The sequence below is a fragment of the Otolemur garnettii genome, unplaced genomic scaffold (genome assembly GCF_000181295.1).
Source record: "Otolemur garnettii isolate 467f Iridium unplaced genomic scaffold, OtoGar3 scaffold00006, whole genome shotgun sequence".
In the NCBI taxonomy this organism is placed as follows: Eukaryota; Metazoa; Chordata; class Mammalia; order Primates; family Galagidae; genus Otolemur; species Otolemur garnettii.
Window position 1 is genome coordinate 28,345,746 of NW_003852401.1, and position 7,681 is coordinate 28,353,426.

Here is a 7,681-nt window from a genome sequence, read left to right on the forward strand (position 1 = left end):
GTGAGACCTGCCCCTGAAGGATTCTTGTGAGCTTTAAGATCCCAACTTGACAGGGTCTGAATGCTGAGGAAGCAATCAGATGATCACCGAAGACAACTAAGTTTGGAATAAGGACCATAGAGGTTGCTGGCTCTGTTCTCTGTCTCCTGAAAAAAACCACAGTCCAACTGGTGTCCCAGCGACATATTGCAACATACTGTCATCAGCAGCAAGGACTTCTGTTTGAAGCAAAGGAGGCAGTGAGAAGTAAGAAGGAGGACAAGGAGGTGAACAAGAAGAACACATGAGGAGGAACCAACAGAAAAATTCTGGCAACATGAGAAACCAAAACCAAGCAATTCCCCCAAGGGACCATTAGACAGCAATTGCAGAATACTCCACCTATAAAGAATTAATGGACTTGACAGGGAATTTAAAAATGTGGATGATAAAGACAATAAAAGGAATGGACAAGGAAATGGAAAGACAGAACCAAAAGTAGGATGAGAGATATGCAGAATATAGAAAGAATATGGTGGAGCTAAAGAAAATGAAGGAGACAATCAGCGACTATAAAGATGTAGTAGAAAGTTTAAAGAAAAGATTAGACCATAGAGAAGAAAGAACCTCAGAGCTAGAGGATGAAGTTTTTAAGTTAACCCCAGTAGTTAAAGAGGTAGAAAAGAAGAGAGAGAAAGCAGAACAGGTGCTTAGAGAACTACAAGAGTCCATGAAGCATTCAAATGTACAAATAATAGGGATTCCTGAAGGGGAAAAAGATTGTCCCAACAGAACAGAAGCCCTACTGAAGACTATCATAAATGAAAACTTTCCAAGTTTTCCTAAAGAACCCGACACACTCCTTTCAGATAGATATCGAACCCCAGGTCATCTCAACTCAAACAGAGCCTCTCCAAGACACATTGTAAATGAACCTGTCAAAGTCAAGATAAAATACTCTGCAGGCAGCCAGGAGTAAGTGCCAGCTGACCTACAGAGACAGAGCTATTAGGATGACAGCAGACTTTTCAACTGAAACCTTCCAAGCCAGAAAAGCCTGGTCATCCACCTTCAACATTCTTAAACAAAATAATTTTCAGACTACAATTCTGTGTTCTGTTAAACTAAGCTTCAAAATTCATGGAGAAATCTTTTGCGGATATACAAGCATTGAGGAAATTTGCCACAAGACCACCTCTGTAGGAAATACTTAGATCTATTCTTAACACTGACCACCATAACGTACTATCAGCAAAGTAAACACCCAGAAATTAAAAGTCAAGACTTAGCTTCCACAGTGGCACAAAGGATAAAACTACACAATGAACTTTCACAAAATAAGATGAACAGAACTCCACTACACTTATCTGTTCCCTCAGTAAATGTCAATGGACTGAATTCACCCTCAAAGAGGCACAGGCTGGCTAATTAGATAAAAAAGCACAAGCCATCCATATGCTCTTTCCAGGAGACACACCTAGCCTTGAAGGACAAATCAAGACTCAGGGTTAAGGGATGAAAAACAGTATTTCAAGCAAATGGAAATCAGAAGAAAGGAGGAGTTGCAATTTTATTTCAGATACAAGTGGATTTAAAGCAATTAAAGTTAAGAAAGACAAAGATGGACACTTTATACTGGTCAAAGGAATGATACAACAAGAAGACATTTCAATTTTAAATATTTATTCACCCAACTTAAATGCTCCCAGATCTATGAAACAGATCTTGATAGATCTGAGCGATATGATATCCCATAACACCATAATAGTCAAGGACTTTAACACACCTCTGAGAGAACTGGATAGAACCTCTAAACAGAAACTACACAATGATACAAAGGACTTAAATGTGACCCTGGAACAAATGGGATTAATAGACATATACAGAACACACCATCTCAAAGCTAAGAAACATACATTTTTCTCATCAGCCTGTGATACATAATCTGAAATCAATCACATCCCAGGATACAAATCAAACCTCAGCAAAATTAAAAAGACCTCTACAAAGAAAATTATGAAACCCTAAGAAAAGAAATAGCAGAATATATTAACAAATGGAAGAACATACTATGCTCATGGATGGGAAGAATCAACATTTTAAAAATATCTATACTACTCAAAGCAATCTACAGATTCAGTTTACTCCCCATTAAAATACCAATGTCATACTTTCAAGATTTGGAAAAAAATAATTCTTCATTTTGTATGGAACCAGAAGAAGCCCTGTATAGCAAAGGAAATTCTTAGTAATAAAAACAAAAGCTGAGGGTATCACCCTACCAGATTTTCAAATATACTATAAGGCCATAGTAATCAAAACAGCATGGTATTGGCACAAAAACAGAGACATTGACATTTGGAACCAAATAGAAAATCATAAGATGAAACTAACACCTGACCTTGAAAAGCCAAACAAGAACATCAGACCTGGGAAAAGATTTTATGAAGAAGACTTTCATGGCAATAGCAACAACAACAAAAATAAACAAACAAGACTTAATTAAACTGAAAAGCTTCTGTATCGCTAAGGAAACAACCAAAGCAAACAGCCAACCTTCAGAATGGGAAAAGATATTTGCACATTATGAGTTGGACAAGAGTTTGATAACTAGGATCTATAGAGAACTCAATCCACAAAAAATACTCAACAATCCCATATATCACTGGGCAAGAGAGATGAATAGAACCTTCTCTAAAAAAGACAGACAAGGGCAGCCCCTGTGGCTCAGTGGGTAGGGTGCCAGCCCCATATACCAAGGGTGGCAGGTTCGAACCCAGCCCTGGCCAAAGTGCAACAAAAATAGACGGGTGTTATGGTGGGTGCCTGTAGTCCCAACTCCTCAGGAAGCTGAGGCAAGAGAATTGCCTAAGCCCAGGAGTTGGAGGTTACTGTGAACTGTGATACCACAGCACTTTACCAAGGACGGTAAAATGAGACTCTGTCTCTAAGGACAAAAAAAAAAAAAAGGTGAATGACTAACATCTGAAAAAATGTTCATCATCCCTAATCATCAAAGAAATGCAAATCAAAACTACTCTGAGATATCACCCAACCCTAGTGAGATTGGCCCCCACCACAGTCTCAAAGCTACAGAACCTGGCATTGAAGTGGAGCATGGATGTGGAGTGTAAACTTTTGCACAGCTGGTGAGGCTACAAACTAATACAACCTTTTCGGAAGGAAATATGGAGAATCCTCAACTCAAATTAGACCTCCCATTTGATCCTGCAATTTCATTATTAGGCAACTACCCAGAAGAAAAAAAACATTTTATCATAAGGACATTTGCACTAGACTATTTATCGCAGCTCAATTACAATCACCAAAATGTGGAAACAACCTAAATGCCCACCAACCCAGGAATGGATTAATAAGCCGTGGTATACGTACACCATGGTATACTATTCAGCCACTAAAAAAGATGGAGACTTTACATCTTTTATATTACACTAGATGAAAGTGGAACACATTCTTCTTAGTAAAGCATCACAAGAATGGAGAAGGAAGAATCCAATGTACTCAATTCCAATATGAAGGCAGTAGATGAGCTAATACGGAGTGGAGGGTGGGGGGAGTAGGGGAATGAGCAAGTTGGGAGAGGGAAGGAGGGAGGTGGGTGGGTGTTCATGTTGTCTGGCACACCTCTTGGGAGCAGGACACAATTAAAAGAAGGATGTTACCTAACAAATGTAATCAGTGTAACCTAATTCTTTGTACCCACAATGAATCCCAAACAATTAAAAAAAAGAAAGGTTATGTTCACACTGATAACATCCTTGGGAGTCAGTGCCAGTTCCGCTGACACCCAGGTGCCCATGTAGGGATAGAGAAGAGGAAGTGCCTGTACACCCCGGATGAGGGGATAGTCCCCTACCCTAAAGAGAGCTATGGGCCCAGTCCCAGTGACTCAGATAGAGACTGCAAATGTGGGCCCAGGCTGCCCAAGGGCTCTGTGCTCTACAAGACTTTTGTAAATGTGGTTCCTGCAAAGCGTAAGGGCACCTTCAAACTGGTGGCTATGCTTTGAGGCCTTTGTATGGAGACTGGAGCCAAGGTGACAGAAGTCAAGGGTTGAGGTGACAATAAGCTTCCCAAGAAAGAGGTATGCTTGGTGGAAGAGTCTCTGCAGGAGACTTTATAAAGTGGCTGCTAAGAAACCCTTTGGGAGACCTGATCTGGGGCCAAAAATAAAGTTAGCTGGAGTCATGAGCCTGTGCTACTTGGGGATAAAAAATTTAAAAAACAAAACCAAATAAATAATACAACATGTAAATGTATGAATTGTTTTAGATATTATAAGTAATATAGAATGTATTTAAAGTATACAAGAAAATGTATGTGGATTATATGCAAATGCAAAGACATTTTATATCAGCAATTTGAGCATTCATGAATCTTGTTATCCATGGGGTCCTGGAACCAATCCCCAAAGATACCAAGGGATGACTCTATACACACACACACACACACACAATACATATATATGCATACTATTTACTAATGATATAACTTATAAATATTTGTACCAATATATATTTTGATTTGTTTATAGGTTTTTGTGTTTGTGGGGTTTTTTTTTGCTTTATTTGTCCATCTATATTAATGTTACATTCAAAAAGTCTTCTCACTTTTATTTTTATTTATCTTTTTTTTTTTTTTTTGGCGATAGAGTCTCACTGTATTGCACCCTGGTAGAGTGTCGTGGCGTCATAGCTCACAACACTCTCAGACTCACGGGCTTAAGTCATTCTCTTGCCTTGGCCTCCCTAGTAGTAGATGGGACTACAGGCACCTGCCATAACACCCAGCTATTTTTTGTTGGAGTTGTTGTTTTAGCTGGCCTGGGCCGGGCTCGAACCTGCCACCCTCGGTGTGTGTGGCTGGCACCATAGCCACTGTGCTATGGGCGCTGAGCCTAAATTACTCATTTTCTTAAGTATTCTTATGGTTTTGTTTTTACATTTTAATCTTTGTTTTGCCTATAATTGATTTTGATATAAGAATGAGGCAGGCATCAAGCCTCCCCCAATTACTCTACCGCCCCTATATAACAAGCAGTTGTACCTATACTATATGTTGAATAATTCATATCTCCACTGGTTTGAAATTCCATCTGGATCGTATACTAAAACTCAATTGGAACTGGGTTACTTTACCAGCAGTTCTCAACCTGTGGGTCGCGACCCCTTTTTAACAATGAAAGTACATTTTGGCATTAGGAAGGTTGAGAACCACTGCTTTAGTCTATTACCACATTATTTTAGTTACTATTGCTCCATAGTACATATTCTTACCCTGTACAAGTAGTCCATTCTTCTTCCTTGTGAGAGTTACTCTAATTATTTTCCAAGGGTTTACTTTTCCAGGTAAACTTTAGAGTCATTTTGGCTTTTTTTTTTTTTTTTTTTGATAGAGTCTCACTATGTTGCCTTTGGTAGAGTGCTGTGGCGTCACAGCTCGCAGACCTCAAACTCTTGGGCTTAAGCGATTCTCTTACCTCAGCCTCCCAAGTACCTGAGACTATAGGCACCCACCACAATGCCCAGCTATTTTTTTTGTTGTTGTATTGTCATTGTTGTTTAACCTGCCCGGGCTGGGTTTGAACCTGCCAGCCCCAGTGCATGTGGCCGGTGCCCTCGCTGCTGAGCTACAAGCGCTGAGCTGATTTTGGCATTTTAAAAACAATCTTATTGAGATTTGTTGGGGATTGTTTTAATTTATAAATTAAATTAAGGAGCTATTACTTGTATAATATGGGGTCTTTTCATCCAAAAGTAAGATATTTCTCTCCATTTAGTCACATTTCTTATATCACACAAAGATTTATGGTTTTCTTCATAAAAGTAATGCACAGTTCTTAGCAAGTTTATTTCTAGGCTTTTATATCAATTTGGTATTATTACTGCTATTGTAAAAGGCAAAAATATCAAGATCATTACATTTCCTAACTTTAAATCAATGGGAAAGTTTTCATCTTCCTCCTTAATTATTGGTTGTTTACTGGCTTATTTTATTAAATTGATAATGTACACTAGAGCATACCACACAAAATAAAGACTAAACTCGTTTAAGCTAATTTCCACTAGTTCATAAAATCCTACAACTAGCATTATAGAAAACAAAGTTGGATAGCTAACCTATCAGATTTCAAGAGTTTCATTAAACTAATGTAATCCAGATACTGTGGTATTGGCATAAGGATAAATACATAGACCAATAGAACAGAATCAAAGGCCTAGAAATAGACACACACGAACAACTAATTTTCAACCAAATTGCCAAGGTAATTTAGTAGAGAAATGATAGTTTTTTTCATCTGGAACAACTGGATACCTGTATGTTAAACAGATTTGATCCTTATTGTGCAATATATTAAAATTTACTCAAGCCACGCAGGAGCACACACCAGTACTCAGGAAGCTGAGCTGGGAGGATGCTCGACCCCAGCAGTTTGAGGCTACAGTGCACTACACCTATCAATGGCCGCTGTGCTCCAGCCTGGGCAACATCGTGAGACTCCATCTCTTAAAAAACAAAAGAATTTATCTCAAAGTGGATCATAGACCTAAATATAAAAATCAAACTATAAAAATTATAGAAGGAAACAGGGGAAAACCTTTGTGACTTTGGGTTAGGCAAAGGGTATTTGCAGATAGCATATCAAAAGCACAATTCACAAAATTGTTCAACTGGACTTAATCAAAATTTTTAAAACTTCTGATCATTGAAAGACACTATTAAGAGAATAAAGAGACAGACTCCAGACCGGTAGAAAATCGTTTCAGAGCATATGTCTGCTAAAAGAACATGTATCCAGGATATATAAAGTACTTCTCAGACCTCAATAATTAGAAAATAACACAATGTTTTTTAAATGTGCAAAAACTTTTAACAGATAATTGACTAAAGAAGATAGGCAGGTGACAGGTAAATATTAAGCAGTACTCAATATCATTAGTCATTAGGGAACTGCAAGTTAAAACCACAATGCCATACCTCTACTACACACTAGAATGGCTAAAATTTAAAAGATTGATAGTACCAAGAGTTGAAAAGGACTTGGAAGGACTGAAACTCTCGTACAAGGCTGTTACAAATGTAAAATGGTACATACAAATACTTTGGAAGACAATTTGCTGGTTCCTTAAAAAGTACATAGATGCCCACCATACAATACAATTATTCCACTCATAAGTATTTACCCCATAGAAATGAGCACAATTCTGCAAAGATTTTCACATCATTCTTCATAGAAGCTTTCTTTGTAACAACCCCATATTGTAAACAATCCAAATATCTATCAAGAAATGAATGGATAAGCAAACTATAATAAGCCCCTGCAATTAAATATTGCATAGATAATCTGAAAATAATTATGCTGAGCAAGAGAAGTCAGGTCCTCCTTACCCCTCAAAATAGACATGCTGTTTCATTTATATATTAAAAAAAAATCCTAGGAAAGGCCAACTAATTTATAGTGACAGAACACAGATCAGGGATTGTCTCAGTATATGGCAGAGAGACTGAGAAAGAATTGGTGGGAGCAATTTTAAAGGGGCATGAGGAACCTTTGGAGCTAATGGATATATTCATTATCTCAATTGTGATGGTTTTATGGGTGTATACGTGTCAAAACATCAAACTGTACACTTTAAATATGTGCAGTTTTATATATATATATATATATTTTTTTTTTTTT